This window comes from Corapipo altera, unplaced genomic scaffold (assembly GCF_003945725.1).
Source record: "Corapipo altera isolate COAL_440 unplaced genomic scaffold, ASM394572v1 2b, whole genome shotgun sequence".
NCBI classification, from domain to species: domain Eukaryota; kingdom Metazoa; phylum Chordata; class Aves; order Passeriformes; family Pipridae; genus Corapipo; species Corapipo altera.
Genome location: NW_020884874.1, coordinates 35,906,268 through 35,924,113, shown reverse-complemented (window position 1 = coordinate 35,924,113; position 17,846 = coordinate 35,906,268).

The following is a 17,846-nucleotide window of genomic DNA, read 5'->3' as shown; positions in this document are numbered from 1 at the left end:
GTGCCCCCATGCAGGCTAGAGGGCTGCTAAGTGAGAATCACTCCATGTGGGGCAGGTTACTCTTGGTCATATCTGTGGACACACCTTTTACCCCTTCACTTCCTCCTAAGTTACTGGCCCCTGCACAGCCTTCTGTTTCCCCACACCCTACCAAAATGAGGTGACCGCAGATGTGTTTTGAGGCAGATCCTACAGTCCTGCACTTGTCATTTGTGGAAGGGATATGTGGCTGCCCAAAAGCCAGCTAAGAAATCATATCTATTGTCAAAGGGTGGGCTTCTTCCACCTCCTGCTTATTAGCTCCACAGCTACTATTAAAACAGACGCCTCATTAGCAGCTTGTAATGAACGCCAATAAAGCATGTGCTGATAAATAATAAATATATGTGGTTATTTGATATGGCAATAACAAGTGTAGCTGATGTTGTTGGATATCTCTGATCTGAAATATTATGGTTGGGCAGGATTGCACCAGCTAGTCACAGCTTGGTAACAAGGAGACGGCAGTTTTAGCAGGCCTTCCTCCCACACGGAGAGTTGTACCTGCTTTCCTTCCATTCTCACAGGCAACTCAGTGGGTGTGCTATACAGCACATTCTCTGATGTATGTTTGTGCAGAAAATATTTTACTGCCTGTAATTCCAACCGTTCCAACATATACCTGTAGATCTCATTTCTGCAAACAGTCAAGCTATATGGCCTGGGTCAAGCTATAAGGATCTGGGAAAGCTCTTGTAAATGTGATGAATTTTAAGCATCAATTGCTTCATTGGAATGGGTATAGAAGCTGGTATAGTCTTAAGTGTTTGCAGCATAGAGTCTGAGAGTGCAGAAACACTTCACAAAGAAAAATTAAGGTTCTGAATCTGTAGGTATGTAAAAATGGTGTTACTGGTTGTTCAGAAAAAGAACATGGGGAACTGGGGGAACTGAGGAACTAAAATATCAAAACTATAATGCTTGGTATCTCAGAGCTGAGCATGGCAACTGGTGATGGGGAGGGGGTAGGCAGCAGCATAGCTGCTCTCTGTGCTTGGGAGCCAGCCTGCAGATGTTGTCTACTCCCTGCCTGTTTCTTGCCCTTATGGTGTAGCTCCCAGAGGTTTTTAAAAATTCAACCTAAACTCCTACAGTGGAAAGTGCAAATGGTTTTTGTGACTGTGATTACACAGGGAACTGAAACCCAAAAGACAATCTGTTATTCTGTAAAGGCACAGTCATGAGCCCTTTGCAAAGCAGTCACCAGCTGAGTGCCTGGCTGCCCTGATGGCACATTTCAGGTCTGTTGGCTTCACCAGGAACCAGAGCATCCTGCCAAGTCAGCACAGCTGGAGAGGTGCTGAGCACACCCAGGGCAGGGCAGGTTCAGCGGAGGCTTTGGACAGAGGCTTTTCCGCAGGTTTTGGGTAATGGGAGCAGCAGCCTGGGAAGAGTACTACAAACCCACCTCTGGAGCAATCAGGACAGGCATCAGGGCAGGTACCTTCGTGAAGGAGCATCTTACTCAGACACCATTCCTCCTGAGTATCTGTGTGCTGTGAAGACTGCCCATGGGCAAGGCTCTGATGGGTGTGGAAGAGATACCCCATACGCAGCCTTCAATTTACCAAGACTTTGCCTGCACCTTAACAGGTTCAATTACATCCCTTCTGTCACCCATGAGGTTACTGGCACAAAAAAGAGGCCTGAATTTGTCCTAAATGGCCAAAATACTGTTAAAAAGGCTATTTCTGTGATCTGCCCAACAACTCAGTGCTAGAAAACCCTTAAAAGAGCCTGAATAACTGTAGTTTTGTGAAACTGGCTCATCAAAGGAAAAGCTTTAAAAAATTAATCTTGGGCAAAGCAACCTGCCTTATTTCCTCACATGCAGGGGCAGGAGACAAAGAATACTGTTTATTCCAGACTGACCCCCAAGTTTGGATGGCCCCCTGGAAGAGTGGGGTGGCATGGGGTAAGGGTAGTTCAGGTCAGCATGCATGGTACAGCAGTGATTTTACTCTGCAATCATAATAAGCATTAGGGGAGAGAGGAAATGGAAGATCAACAAGCTTTCATAGGGCAAACATACATCCCAGTCTGGCAGCAATGCATCACAGCCATCCTCTCTCAGGCTCTTTGGGTGGGCATGTTTACATCACAGAACACTACCAAGGGCATGAGGAAAGCATCACAGCTGCAGCAAAGAAAAGTTTGGTTAGACCTCCTGAGTTCATCAGAGTGTTCCTGATTTTGGGAGGCAGATGACACCTCTTATCTACAGCAGGTGACCCCTCATACATACAGGATTTGGCAGAGCGTGGTCCTCCCTGTGTCCTGCATACAGCAGCATCACCAAACGTGCAGCCCTGATCTGCTGGCTCTTCTACCTTGATATATGGTCTAATGCACATCTTAAAAATCTTTTCAAATGAGTTGCTTTGTGTACCTTGAACTTCTGATGCAGTAATGAATAAAAGGTGCAAGGTGATATGTTTCCCTTGATTTTCCATGTTCGTAGATATCTCATGGTTTTGGAGGCATCTTTAGCATGTTTTTCACTTTTTTCACCTACACAGCCCTTCATCTCTAAGACATCACTGTTCGAAACTTCAAGACTTTTTGTAGCTCTCCTTGTTCAGCCAAGCTGCGCTGGGAGCAGGAGGGGGATGGGGAGGGGAGGGAAGGGGCAAACTCCTGTAGCATCAAGTCACTCTATCCCATTCAGGACCATGGGGAGGATACGTATCTACAACATGCTGGCAGGCTGCAGGTCCAAGTGCACAATGCTATGGATCATTTTTGCACAATCAAAAGGTGGTCACCAAGAGTGAGCTTGGCCTTTTATGGTGCTGGCTTGCATACTTCCAGGCTGCTTCCTTGTAAGCATTTTTTTACCTGCAAAGCACTGTGTCTAGAAAGTGAGACCAAAGAAACCTATATCTTGAAAAATCCTGACACACTATCATTTTCACTGCCTGTGTTGCAAATGCCTCCTTTGATACATTCCAGACAGATGCATTATTTGTGCTGTAATTTGGCGTGGATTTTGCTCCCCTATTTGTATAGTGTACCAGGTGCCTTGCTGTTCATAAACCCAACCTCACTGCTACTAAGGAGCCAGGAAAGCAAACAAGCTGTGGTGACATGCCAGTGGTACAAAACACTCTCATCTCCAAAGGCCAGCACTGATGGCACAGGCGTAATACCCAAATGGCAGCCAAGAGGTTGAATGTGTCTTCTCATTTCCTCTGCTTCAGGAGGTTAAAGGTGGGCCTTTCATGTTCCTTAAGTGTAGGTTTGGTTTTGATGACTCAAAATAATCACACATGGTTGGACATTATATTTAGAGTAGACTGTGCCTCCTGGTAGCTCTCCCAGCACTGTGGAACGATCTACCCTTTTAAGGAGGAGTCAGGACTAATCAGCTACTTGATATTCATTTTGAATTGTATACTAATTTCAAAAGCTTCATCCTTTTTTCTCCATGTCTGCTTGCTGCCGAGAGCCCATGACTGCTTGCTTCCTTACTTGCGTGCCCCCCCACTCACACGCTGTCCCCAGCCTTTTTGGCAGCAAGCTCTGCAGGCACAGGACTTGTCCAAGTCCTCCTCCCAGCTCTCCCAGTAACCTTTGCAGGAAGAAGTGTCCCGTTAAATACGAGGTGTTAACCGCCCTCCTGCCTACATATTCCAAGATGTTTCCTGCTCATATTTCAGGAGCGGTCTGCAACGTTGCAACCCCCACTGGGGCCGTTCTGTCAGTCCAAGCATTTAATTAGCTAATTACAACCTGCTGACATGAATACACAGAATATGGTGTTCGAAGAGCAATTTTTTTTTCAATTCATTTATTATTAACCCCCAGTAAACATCTGATATGCTCTTCCCTGAGGGGACAGAGTGGTAATTGGTCCCTTGAACACTGAGTTCCCTTTCTAATCTGCCTGAGCTGGAGCCGAGTGTCACCATCTGTCAGTGTTTGCATATACAGCCCACTGCGTGTTTCACGTGGTGAAAGGGGAGAAAGAGAAAAAGGAAGCAGGAAAATCTCAGGGAAGGATTTTTAATGTAGTCAGGTCCCAGCTCCTCTGCCTGTCACTCACCACTCACACATCTGCACCCGTCCTGGCAGGCGGTAAGGAGGGCCCAGATGAAATGCCCTGCCCAGGGTGCTGCACTAATTGGGCTGGCTGCCATTAGCCCTGCTTTTTTCCCTGCTTCATCAGGCATCTGTATCATGTTTGAGGTAGCAGTGGAAATCACTCATCCCTTCAGCATTTTGACCAAAGGGCCACAAAGCAGGAATAGCTAGGCTACTTTTCAGAGGGGACACGGTTGCCTTACAAATGTAAAATGGTGTGGGGCACCTGATCCTGGGTGAAGTACCATAGCTGGAGACTCTCTGGTGAGCCCAAGATCTACCAAACAAGGCTTGACTGATCCACTTGGTGCTTCTGGAAGGAAAGACACTGATGTTTGAGTCAAAATAGCTCCTACAGTCCCCCTCAGGGCTGTTCCATTTGGAGCTGTGGCAGTGTGAGTCAGGATGGAGAGAGACAATCCCTGCCCCAAAGAGCCAGGAAGGGCCTGGGCAGCAGCAGGGGAGTGGGAAGAGGGAATAAGGAGCAGGGGGATCCTAGCTGGGCAGAGTGGCTGCTGCAGGGTGTCCAGTATGCACAGCCCAGCTTTGCCCTTCAGCTCAGGAGCCTTGCTCCCATCATGCATGGCTGCCTCCCCAGCAGTGCTAGAAAGGCTTAAACCAAACTATTAAGTATTGACATAAAACCCAAAAAAAACCCCAAACCAAACCCAAACAAACTCAAAAAAACTTCCAGAAGACTAGTTTATAGTATTTTAAAGCATCTGGACATCAATGGTATCAATGATGTTCCAGTACCTGCTTTCCATGAATGCAGCACTGATTACCAAAATGTAGTAAATGCTAGGAAACACCTAGAAAGAGCAAAATTCTAAACTTTGATTGTGCCAGGAGAGATATTTCTACTTAACATGATGAGGAGTCTCTCCAGTGGGTACTTTGTCTGCAGTATTTTCTCAATGGTACATGTCAGGGTCCCACAGTCAAACAGCAAAGGCATGATGGAAACACAGAAAGAGGCAGGTGAATCTGAGGAGGAGTAAGGGATCTTTGGTTATAAGTAACAAAAACTAGCTTCTAATCTCATCAATTGTTTTCAAGATTTCAACGACAAAAAATACACACCTGTCTTTGAGCTTATAAAAATGTGATTTGCCCATATCTACCTTGGGAGAAAAAGCAGCAGAATCCAGAGGAAACAGAAAAATAAATTAAAAAATAAATAAATCAAAAAAAAGAAATAAAATTTATGTCAAGGGGAGGATGGGGCAAAACCGAGTACCTAGAGCTAGTTGTTTTAAAGGCAGATGTCTGACTGTAGACGGCTTGTCTCTGTGCCATTCTGCACAGATGGGAAAAGCTGATGGTATTCCTGAACTCATCCTGTACAGGGTGAATCAAGCATGGGCAGGTATCATCACTGAGCCTGACTAGACCCACATGCTCAATCCTCAGAGCAGAAGAAAAATTATAGTGCAATGGCTGTGTGGTTTAGACAGAGGCTAACTTCTGGCTAGACTTCTTCAACTCCAAAAATTGACAGTGCTCTGGCTCTAGCTCCGGCTCTGGCTCCAGCATGGCTTTTTTGTATGTGCACATAGTACTGAACCTACCACAAAGCCAGTTAACAGCATTCTCTACACCAGTGTATCAATTTCTAATTATTTCTAATATAAAGCATATGAAAAAGTTTCTGCTTTAGGAGATCTTGGAGAGTCCTTGTTCTTTAGAAAGCACTGAGTTGCAGTTCAGGTACAAACTGGGGACATTTTGGCATCCTGAAAGATCATTCAAAGCTGCCAAGGGAAAAACCTGTGCTATGTGCAGATCTGAATTAGAAGGCCAGAAATGCTGGGTTTACCATGTGTAAAAGTAGACTTCACTTCAGTCTTTAGATCTGGGAACCAAGTATGAATTTCATCTTACTTCAGAGACATTTGGTTGTTGGATCTGCAAAAGAAAGGTTCCACTCTGATAGAATTCTTTTGCATGCATATGGTCCCGTGCAGCAAAGATGTGTGCCTGTCTCCTTCTGGGAAATGTTTTCTCTCCAAGTCCCTGTGGATGTGTGGAACGAGCCTCAGTGAGCAGGCTGACAGCAGCATCTCCCAAGAGAAACCCTGTAAAACATCCTTTTTCAGTGGTGGGACATCCTCTTGCACATAACTGCAGGTGCCCCGTTTTGCCCTCTGGCACAGCCTAATAGGACACCATTCCCCAGGAAGGGGGAAAGCCTTGTGTTTCTGCCTTGATGGGGGGTGGCATGGCTGTGACAGTGGGTGAGGGCAGAGGGCTGCTGGTGGCGATCCTCCAGAAAACAGCTGCTTTTGGTAATTCATCTAAAGCTGCCCAGGGTGCAGAGACATCCCTGGCATGGCCCCATGGCCCCACTGCTGCTTTTTCCTATGTGCAGCTGCCCTGATACCTTTACTACCCCTCAGAGCAAGACTCATGCAGGCACCAGGCACTCCCAGCTCACATTTTTAAGCCTTCCTTCCATGGATTGGGGATTTCCATGCATGACCCTGGTCATTCTGGAGAGCAGAGGACAGAGCCCTTGTCATGGGCCTTGGAGCATTTGTGTTAAGCAGGTTTTGGGTAGATGCCATGTGCAGATGGATACAGAACATTTCAGCTGTTGTTTGCTGCAACAAAAGGACACAATAATTTCACTGAACCCTGCTGATAGTGTAGAAAATGTTCCTCTTCTCTTTTAGCAGCCCTGGCCTTTTTTCTGCTTTTTTTTCTTTTTTTCTTTTTTTTTTTCAATGCAGTATTATTGAAACAGGTTGGCTACTGACAACTGAGATCATGATGGCAAAGACAGTTTAAAAAAATATCATGAATTAATTATTTTCTCCAATGCCCGGCTGTATCACTTATCAGACCTTCAATGGGAGAACTGGCCCAGCTCCCTTACCACGTGCACACTAATGGCTTGCTCCTCTATTATCCCTTTTGATCAGACACAGGTGGACAACAAGGCCTCCTCCTTGTCTGTTGAAAAAGGTGCACACTGTTGTCAGGGTGATTATATCTAATTACATCCTAGTTAATTATCAGACCTGAATAATTATGGCAGAGCTACTCTCCTCCAGAGATAGGTGCATTTTCCAGATGTCACACACCAGTCTCCACAGGGCAATTTCCCGAAACCTTTTGTAGGGATGCGCCAGCTGAAGGAAGGGGCTGCAGGGGAACTGCTGAGAACCACTGGGAATCAAACAGTCCAGTGGTCTTCATGTGCCTTCCCTGACCTCACAGCTAACAGGGCTGGGTTGCTTTCTGTCATACTGGTAACAGAATCATGCATCCCTAGAGCCACGCTCAGTGCCCCAGTGAGGGCAGATGCATGAAGAAAAATGCCTTCTCCCACTGCCATACAAATGCTGGCATGCTGTTGGGTTCACTACTGCCAGTGGCTTGGGCACAGCCACATCCCACCTCTGTCCCAGCTCCCTGTGGCACTGCCCAGCTGAGTCCAGCATAGGAGGTCGCAGGCCCTCCTCAGAGTGGAAACCTTTCATTTCCATACATCCTAACATGGGTCTAAAGATCCAACGAGGCTTCTCGTCATCTGAAATATTGTGCTTGGCTATCAGAGCTGAAACTCTTCTTGTCTCTTCTGGTCCCATTTACTGGTCAATAGCTGATAGTTGGTACATATTTTCAGAGTATTGTTTAGGCAAAACCTAAATAAGAAACAGATTCCATATGCATTAATAACAGCAATGCCTACAACTAGATCAAAAAGCTTAAGGTTGGAAGAGCTGTCACTGCTTGAGCTTGTGAGGTTAACTGAAATACAACCATTTCTCTTCAAAACACAATGTCTGTCTTCGAATGTGTTGGAGAGCACCCACAGTGCAAATACCAGGATGCCTGTTGTGCTTCAAGTATTCAGCACATGGCAGTGCTCCCACTCTAGCAACACTCTCAAGATGTATTGGGTTTGCATAGCAAAGTTTGGGGCGGGGGGGGTGGAGTGGGCTACTTCTATAAGAAGCTGACAGAAGCTTCCCCTATGTCCGACACTGCCAATGCCAGATGGCTCCAAGATGAATCCATTGCTGGCCAAGGCTGAGCCCATCAGCAACAACGTCAGCACCTCTGGGATAACACAGGTAAGAGGTGGGAGGGGAAAACTGCACAACAGCAACTGCAGCTGGAGCACAGAGGAATGAGAAGGTGTAAGAGAAATGGCTCTGCAGACATGGCGAGGCAGGCTGTCCCCCTGCAGCCCCTAGAGGTCTATGGGGGAGCAGATATCCACCTGGAGGACTCCACAGTGGAGCAGGTGGATGCTTGAAAGACGGTGTGACCCCATGCTGGAGTAGGCTCCTGGCAGGACCTGTGGCCCCAAAGAGAGAAAAGCCAACATAGGGGCAGGGGAAGAATGTGAGGAGTCCTCCCCCTGCTGCAGTAGCAGCAATGTACGGTGAACTGACTGCAGCCCCTAATCCCCATCCCCCTGTGCCACTGGGGTGGAGGAGGTAGAGAAAAATTAGAAGTGAAGTTGAGCCTGGGATGAAGGAAGGGGTGTGGGGGGAGAGCTTTTAAGATTTCATTTTATTTCTCATTTCCCCAAGTCGAGTCTGTTTTGCCCGTGACAGTAATTGGTGAGTGATCGCTCCCTGTCCTTTATCTCAACCCATGAGCCTTTCATTATATTTTCTCTCCCCTGCCCAGCCTAGTAGGCAAGAGTGATAGAGTGGCTTTGGTGGGCACCTGGCATCCAGCCAGGGTCAACCCACCACACAGGAGCAATCCTTATGTGTGTGTCTTGATGGACTGGATCAGGTGGCAGCAGTCATCTCAAACCCCATGTGTTCATATTGCCTCCTCCACTGTCCTACACCTCACCCTGTAGCTTGTTCTTTAAAGTCTCCCCAGCCTGGCTCTACTTGTTCTCTGAAAGATGTGAATATCTCTGACAACCTGAAAATGGAAAATAATTTTTAAATTTTGTTTTTAAATATTAATCTATTGGATTCGTGTAATGTATGATTGCTTTCACTTCAAAGGCTACTCCAGAGTGTGCACTGTGGATAGTATAGATAAAGATATAGATGATAAAGAAAAAGCAGTACAAAACCCGCCCTAGACATTTATCTAAAGAAATGCATGTTAAGCATGCACAAGTTTATAATATTTTGTATTAAATACACTCGAATATTTAATTTCATGCCATAATTGCCTATGAAGAGACAACAGAGACTTCTGCCATAGGTGTTTTCATTCATCCTTAACCCAAAATGTTACATCCTCATTGTCACTTAATGAAAAGAAAAATAAAAGCATAAAAATAAAATAAAATAAATGGCTATCAGTTTCCAAGTTTCTTTAGTATAATTCTGATATTTTTTTACAGTAAAAATGTCAAGCCTTACTTTGAGCCTCAGAAGATATAGTTGCATTAACATTCGAGTTTGAATCTGAGATGTGCTTTTGAATTGTTTCTCCCTGTGATCCCCATATACCACACTTTGGATCATTTCTATCTAGTGCCTTTCCAGTGGATGAAAATAAACTACAGTAGGGACACAAGGAGCACAACTGACAAGCTGCTGCCACTGAATGTTTGGTCTGTGGGATCAGGAGTTTAGTCCCACATAAAAGCCCTAAAGGCATGGGTGGTGGGTTCCCAGCACCAGCCATTCACTCCACAAGCCCACTCCTATCATGACAAATCACTTGCTGGTACAGGTTTAGCAACTGATGTCTGATGGTTCTGATTCCAGTGATAACTGTGCTAAACAGTTTCTGTTCTTCATCAGCTCTGAAATTACTATTTTTTCAATCCACTCTCTCCTCTCTCAATCCTGAATTGTAACACAGGTCAAATAGGGTATCTCTTTGCTAGCTATATATCACCTTTTTGATATTTATAAAGTATCACCACTTTTTCATCTTTTCTGAAAAGGTAAACCATCCAGTCTTTTCAAGTCTTTTCTCAAGCGGGAAATTTCACACATCCTTTTCCATTCCTGTCACCTTTCTCTGAACTCTGTCTTGCTTTGGTACAGGCTTCTTGTGAAACTTGGGAGTATTGGGTGTACAGTCCTATGTATGTTATTCCAAATGCCAATGCATCATCAACTTACATTATTAATTGCTTGTATTTTAAACATATTCTCTATCCTATTCCTTTTGCAGCCTAACATCTTGCCCGACCATTAAATTAGAGCTGTGGTCAGCATCCAAATGATTACTAGGATGCCCACAGTGACACTCAGCTGCCTTTCCCAAGCCACAGCAGGCAATTGAGAGTTCTGTAAGGCATTTGAGCACATCCATTTTTTCTCCTCTTCAGTGTGCAACACTTTGTCTGAGCACAGCTGAACCTTTTATGACACTGTGTCACCCATTCATCTAGTTCGATAAGGTGCCTCTGATGTTTCTCACAGCCTTTTCAGAATTTGACTAATTTGGTATTCTTTGCAGATTTAGTGAGTGCACAACTACCTTTTTCCAGATCATTCCTGAATATCCTGAGCAACCCAGGAGGCCATATGGATCCTTAAACCACCTGAAAGGTAAATTTTTGCCATGATGAAACATATATACTTAAACCTACTTTCTTTTTTTCCTACCTCAGAGTTAAATAAAACTCTTCCATGAGCAAACATATGTTTTTGGTTTTTTTTCTCTCCTCTCTCAGTACTCAGAGCTGTCCCACCCATATAGCTGCAAAAAAAAAAAACAAGAGTCCATTAAGGTCAGCAAAAGGAAGAATCTTGCCCCAAGAGCACTCCAAAATATTGATGATGGTTATGATTTCCAGTGGTATCCACTAACAGTTCTGTGCCTCTTAGGAGTAATTTTCCTCTATTCTATTGCAATTAAAACAATACCATTTTCCTTTATTCCTCTGTCAGCCCATATTTGTCTGAGGTTTCAGGAGCACTGTGTGTATGCCTCTATTTTTATTTCAGTTTTATTTTAAGGGAAGAACAGTGCACGATATGGCATTGCCCAAGACTGGCAGACTCAAACATTGCATGGAGGAGAGGGACAGGAAAGGTGCCAAGCATGAATTAAGTCTGCATTCTGGCAGAACAATGCCGCATCATACAGACATGTCCTGGAGCACACAGCACCCTAGTGATAATTTCACAGAATTAATTTTCCCAAAATGAAAAAAAAAAAAACGCAACAGAACAGAAAGGATGAGGCAAATTACCAACACTAATCAGTCTCTCTCTCTCTTCCCTTTCCCCTTGTATGATAATTATGATAATTAACAAGCTAACAAGCTTCTAGTAAAAACAGTTCCAGAATTTCAATGTATAATTAATATTTACATCCATAACAAGTTGTCATTTGTGGTGCATGTTGATTTTCTTTTTTTCAAAAGAAATTGCGTTTTATACTCAGAAAAGAAAATTTTTTCGAGAACATGCACTAAAAAGGCATTCTAAATTCATAAATCTTGTCCTTATTTGCTATTTGTTTATGCAGGGATATGCAAGTGTTTTAACATCTGGGTTTCTACAAATTGTGAGTGCATATATGTAAACAGATGCAGTTTCCTTCTTTTTCTTCACAGAAGGGCACACCACCACTATACTCAATATCATTTGTTTTTCAGGTGGGTCCTCGCACATTAACTTGTGTCATCATTTAGTGATCTGTAAAACCAAGTTCAGGAGGCCAGTAATTTGCAGAAATTATGGGTCCTTATTATGCAAAACTGCTGCTTGGTCCTATATGTTTTCTTCAAGAAAGCTGGATCTGCAGCTTTCCACTTGCAAGAGAATACAGAGCAGGAAGCAAATTCTTCACTAAAACAGGCTCAAATTTCTCAGTGCTCATGCAGGGTGGTAGCCATCCTCGGATATCACAGTGATGATGGACAAGAGTTGCATAGACAAATAACAGTCAACAGCCACTTTGAGTATAAAAGCATCACCCACGGGCAGCTGGATAAACTGGCTGCAACAAACACCTTAAAATTGCAGCTTCTGCATTACAGCTGAAAGATGTTATAACCTGAAAAGTAAGAATGGTACCGCCTCAAGAGCAGGTATTGACTGAATTCCTTTTAATCCAGCCCTGTGTGATGGCTCTCGTCTCACCTTATGGCAAATGACTGTCCTCAGACTCTCACAACACCGCGGCATTTCAGAGGAGTAACCAAAGGAGATGGGACAACGATTTACTTGGCATCAAAAAACAGGTTAAAGGTTGAAGCAAATCTCTACAGATATAGAGAGAAGAGAAGCAATGGAGATACAGCCAAGAAAAATCCTGGGAAGATTTACTGTCCTTATTCATTAATATTTGATCCAATTACATATGTTCTTTGGCCAGTTGTTTTTCAGGTTTTGTCTTCCCCACAAGCACAATAACCAGAAGAAGACTGAGCAGTGGGGTGAAGTGCTTGTTCCACCAGCTCAGCCCCAGAGGAAGGACAATGCTGCTGCAGGGTGGGAGCCAGCTCATTCTCCAGCTCCCTCCAGTGGAGACCACAGCCCATGCTTCCAGGGTATCTGCTTGACAGAAGGGTTGGGAATAGGGAAAAAGGGGAAGAAAAAGGGAGGGAATACACACCTGGGAAACTAGGGTGGCTTTGAGTCTCTTTAAAACACAAGTATTCCAGAAAAGGAAAGGCACTATAAATATCCACAGCCCAGAGAGAAACTCATAGAAGTAGCCAACTTCAGAAGGGAGTCAACACTTGATATTTAAGTTGGAACCAAAGGTAGACTTATACGAAAGTGAAGTCGACCTGAATTCTGTCATTACTTCTTTGCTAGATGAGATTAAATATGTGGTCTAGATATACAGTCAAGTCCACAGAACCTGAACTAATTAAAACACTTCATTAAATCAGTAGCTCACATTCTAGCTGTGGAGCATAAGCATTCCTCTACACCAAGTCACCATTCCATACAATATTTCATGGGGGAAAAAAAAGAAAGAGTCATGACCTTGTGCTTTTTCCAAACTAATACATAGACAGATCCCTGTAAATGTTGATAGCAAAGTCATCTTGGGTCTGTTTCCCAAGTGACTGGAAAACCTTGAATGAATTCTCTATGAACCCCCCTTGGTTGGATACTTGCACGAAATTGATTAAACATGCACAAAAAGTCAGAACAGAAATAGTTATAGTGTGCAAACCTAGAAAATGCCTTCTAAACTCTGACTCCTGTAGTTATTTCAAGCCTGAAGGTGGGTACTTTGCCATGATGAAAAATAGAAGAAGTATTGCACACAGTATGCTCAACAGCTGTTGGACCACACATTTGATTAATAAGGGCAGAATAATGACACAGGAGATTTAGATTTCTTGCACAAAGCATTTCACCTGGTACCATATGGCATTTAATTAAGAAACTAGGACACTACAAGATAAAAGCTCTTAAATTTATTAAAAATTAACTGATAGTTCTCAAAGTGCAATTTGAAATGGGAAATCTTTATTGTGGGCTTCAATGTCCAGTAAGTGGGTGTGACTTTTATATGTATAACGTATATTTACATCTATTTTTATCAGTGGGGAAAAATGAGTTTTAGCATTGCAGGTGGTACAAGATAACACCTCTATTTATCTATGTGTAATTTAAGCATTATGGTATAAGTTAGGCAGTTCAGATGGCCCTCTTAAGCCATAAAATATTGTGATAATAGAAAGAAATACTTCTTTTACTGTGGAAACCAAAACATTTCTCTGCTGCAGAGTCAGTCACTTTCTAACTGATCCAAAAGAGGGAATATTTAGAGATTGCTTAGGTAAGGAAATAATTCAGCAGCTCCACAGAGGCACAGCTACATAGAGGAAAATTAACAGCAGTAAAGCCAGCCAGTAAGAAGAAGGATGCAAAACTGCATTAAGAGTGACTAAATAATAAGCTTCACATGAAGAAGAGGAAATAGGAGGGACATATTTTTGCAGGAGTTTCAGCTGAATCAGGGAACCCTCCAGAGAGAGATAGAATAAGTCTACCTAGACATGATTCTGAATGAAAACTGCCAACTGGAAAAAGAAGTTGAATAATTTAGAGAGCTTCACCCTTTACCACCTATTCAGAAGGTTAAGAAACAAAAATAGGACAAATATATACGTCTGTGTGTGTGCGCGCGCGGTTATTATTATTTCTTCAGATCTTTCTCTAACATTCTGCTAAGCAGTTTGTGACACTATGTTAGAGTCTGGCACAAAGCCTGTCTGTGCCTCTGTATGCTCGTACTGGGTCTGTCTGCAGTCTCAGAGCACTCCTAAGGATGTAGCTCTGGAAAGGGCTGGATGCGCAGCAGTGGGTGGCCCAAAGATCCTTTCCTGAGATCTCACACTGGGCTGTGAGAGATCCCATGACAAGAAAATTCTGTTTAAAGGCAATTTTGGCTCACTCTAGACTGACACGGAATCTCAAACATAGAAACATTTCTCACAGGTGGGAAATATTGCTTCTTATTCAGTGGTAAAGTAAAAATTTGGCATGGTCTTCATCATATTTTTGGAGGAAGTCCCAACAAAGCTCCACTGACTGGACATGCAAGCTTTATTCTCAGCACAGGCACCTCAATTTTACCAGGGGGACCACTATTGCCTGCTTTATCCACTTAGGGTCTTTTTGATAGCTTAGATTCAGGCCATGGGGACATGACTCAGATCTTAAAATCAAAAGCCATCACTACGCTGAGTATCGAGATTTTCAAAGGGCCCCTGTTTGATTGAATGTGTTTTAAATGAGAGTAGAAAAGGAGACAAATCTATTCACATTATAAATAAAAGCCTCCACTTTGGGTGCACAACGCAAGACTTGGAGTACCAAGAAGCTGTTCTCATCTCAACATGGCTGCATTAGGAAGATAGCCCAGAGTGGCTACTCTGTGTTAACTTCCAGCTTGGACATACTCATTTTTCTACTGAATGCTGACTACATTGAGCTGTTCTGGAGGTGAGTTAAGAGGAGTGACCAATATGCATTTTTTTGTGACAAAGGCATTTCTACAAGGAGATGATTCAGAGCATTGTTTTAAATTCACCCCCTCGCACACACATGCACTTATTTTGCAACAGCCTACCCATGAGGACAGGTGCTAAGGCTATAGAAATGTAGATGCTATAGGAGATATGCTCACTGGGGAAAAACGCAGCTTTTCATCATGGGAGATGCGCCAATGTCCTCTATTTTGCTCTTTTATTGATGTCATTTTATCACGTGCCCTCAGAAATAGGAGTATTGTTTCCATTAGTCCTCAGTACTTCTCCTTTTATGTCATTCTATAAAAACACTCAAGCACAAGGCAGTGCAAGTTCCCTGTGACAGTCACAGTAGGATTGCTTTCCAGACTGGAAGGAGGTGGGTGCACTCCAGCATGCCATCCTTCAGCCCCCAGAGAGGCTACAGTGCGTAACTCAGAACTCCCAGCTTATGCCTGTGCAACCCATACCTCACAGCCTTGATGGCTAAGGCAGAAGGTGGCTGGAGAAGGCTGGAAGATGCAGTAAGGTTTGCCCAGCCATGCCAAAATGTGAGTTGGGTAGGTGCTGTTAGCAGGGAAGAAGAGTGAATGGGCTTGATCTGCAGTCAGTCTCAAATAGTTCTGAATCAATTGGATGCACTCTTGTGCTTTCTCATGGATGGCAATACCTTTGATGGGCATGGGATATGAATGCATCATCATGCAGCTCTCCTTCCAGAGAGGATAATTCAGTCTCCTTTGTGGACAATTTCCAGCACCTAGAGAACGCTAGGAAAAACCAATAGCTCTTGATGATCTTGCTCTGCATGGCATTTCAAGGCAAGAACTCCCTGGAACTTCCCTTTTGTTCCCAGGAGAACTTGACTCAGCCCAGGACCACACACCATCCTTTATTCTCCACCAGTGCTACCCCAACCAGAGCTTTTAAATTAAGAACCCCTCATTGTTAACACACGTAAATCTAAAAAGATTCCTTAAGAATCAACATAAGTTTTTCATATAAATATGGGGTCTGTATACAGCAAAAGAGGTAGAGATGAGAAGAAGAAAGGAAGGGAAGCAAGTGAGCCCATACCCAACACCAGGAGCCTTGACTATACCCATCACAAAACATCAGCAGAGGTACAGTTCTCCTTCTCCTCACTGTACTCATAAGAAAGTGAAGCTCTCTCTCCCTCACATACTCTTTTTTTCTGTCTCTTTTCTTAATCTTCTCAGAGACTTGTCTCTTTAGTCAGTCATCCTTGCTGTATGGTTCTTAAACCTGGATAATCTTCTAGATTCTGGGGTGCCCTTTGTCAGAGGAATTCCTGGATGTACAGCTCATTTCATGAAGTTAAGAACTGCTACACTAACAAAGGGCCAGCGAAAGACATGATTCTTTGTTCATATTAGAAATCCTATTTTAGCAGCAGCTACTTTTAAGGAACTCTAACAAAATCATAGAATCGCTTGGGTTGGAAGGGACCTTAAAGGTCATTTAGTTCCAACCCCACTGCCATGGGCAGGCACAGCTTTCACTAGACCAGGCTGCTCAGAGCTGCATCCAACCTGGCCTTGAACACTTCCAATAACGGGACATCCACAACTTCTCTGGGCAACCTATTGCATTGCCTCACCACCCTTACAGCAAAGATTTTCTTCCTCATATCTAATCTAAACCTGCTCTATTTCCATTTGATGCCATTGCCCCTTGTCCTGTCACTACATGCTCTTATAATGCTTGTACATTCATGTTACTGTATTTTACTTTATGACAAACAAGACTCTGAATTTATGAATACCATGACCTGCCCCTGTGTCTCATTGGGAATTTGGACCTTAGGCTGCATGCTTGTTACCCTCAACCTTAGAGATTCCAATTGTGTAGGTACTGTCAGAACTAATTTCCCCAAATCTGTTCCATTTTTGCACTCTGAATGTACACACGGCTCTCAGTCACATGCAAAAAGCTCCCTACAAAACAAGTGAGCTCTCAACAGAAAGTTACCACAGGGAGACGCTGGCATCGTGACCACAGCCCCCAGTCCCCTGGCCGCATTCCCCTGAGTAGGAGCATGGGCGCACTGCCTGCCTTTCACTCTGAAGCACGTTGCGCCTTCTGGCCTGTTCTCTGCACTTGCATGGAAGGAAAATGCCCATTGCCTTGCTTTCTTACAGGCCATTCACATTAGGGAAAATCAGGAGCTTTGCCTTAGTCAGAACGTGCCAGCATTTGAGTCAATGGCAAACTTGATTTTTCTCCCAGTAGGTAAGAATGTGCTTCTGTGCAAAGTAACAGAAGATATCCTCCACCACCCCCTCCTTATTGCCTATTTGTTTTCTCCCAGTTAAGTCTGTGAGGAAATCCTCTTGGTAAAGCCTGTTAATAAGATTAGATAAATGTCTTTGAAACCAAAATGCTGATATAAAAATCAGAACAACAGAGCACCAGCTGGCTTTTCTTTTGCTCATTCAAATGCAGCTGGAACGCCACAGCCAGTAATGTGCAAACTGGGAGTGATAATCAATAAGCAGTGAAACAAGAGTGAGATGCCTCTGGAAGAATTTTCCCTTGGTGAGAAAGATGGATTAACTCTAATTCTCAAGGCAACTGAACAAAAAACATTTGCCTAAATTCAGTCATAGTTTAAATACTGCTCCAGAGAAGCGTGACAGCCTGAAATAGCAGTGAAACAAGATCCTCCAGTCACAGCCAATGATGATATTTAATGTAGGCAATGGGCTTTTTTTAATGCAAGGTAGCTGCTGCATTGTACAATAAGGAACATATAATAACGATGTACAATGATTAAAGGCTGTTTAGTTAAGGACACGATGTGAGAGAATGA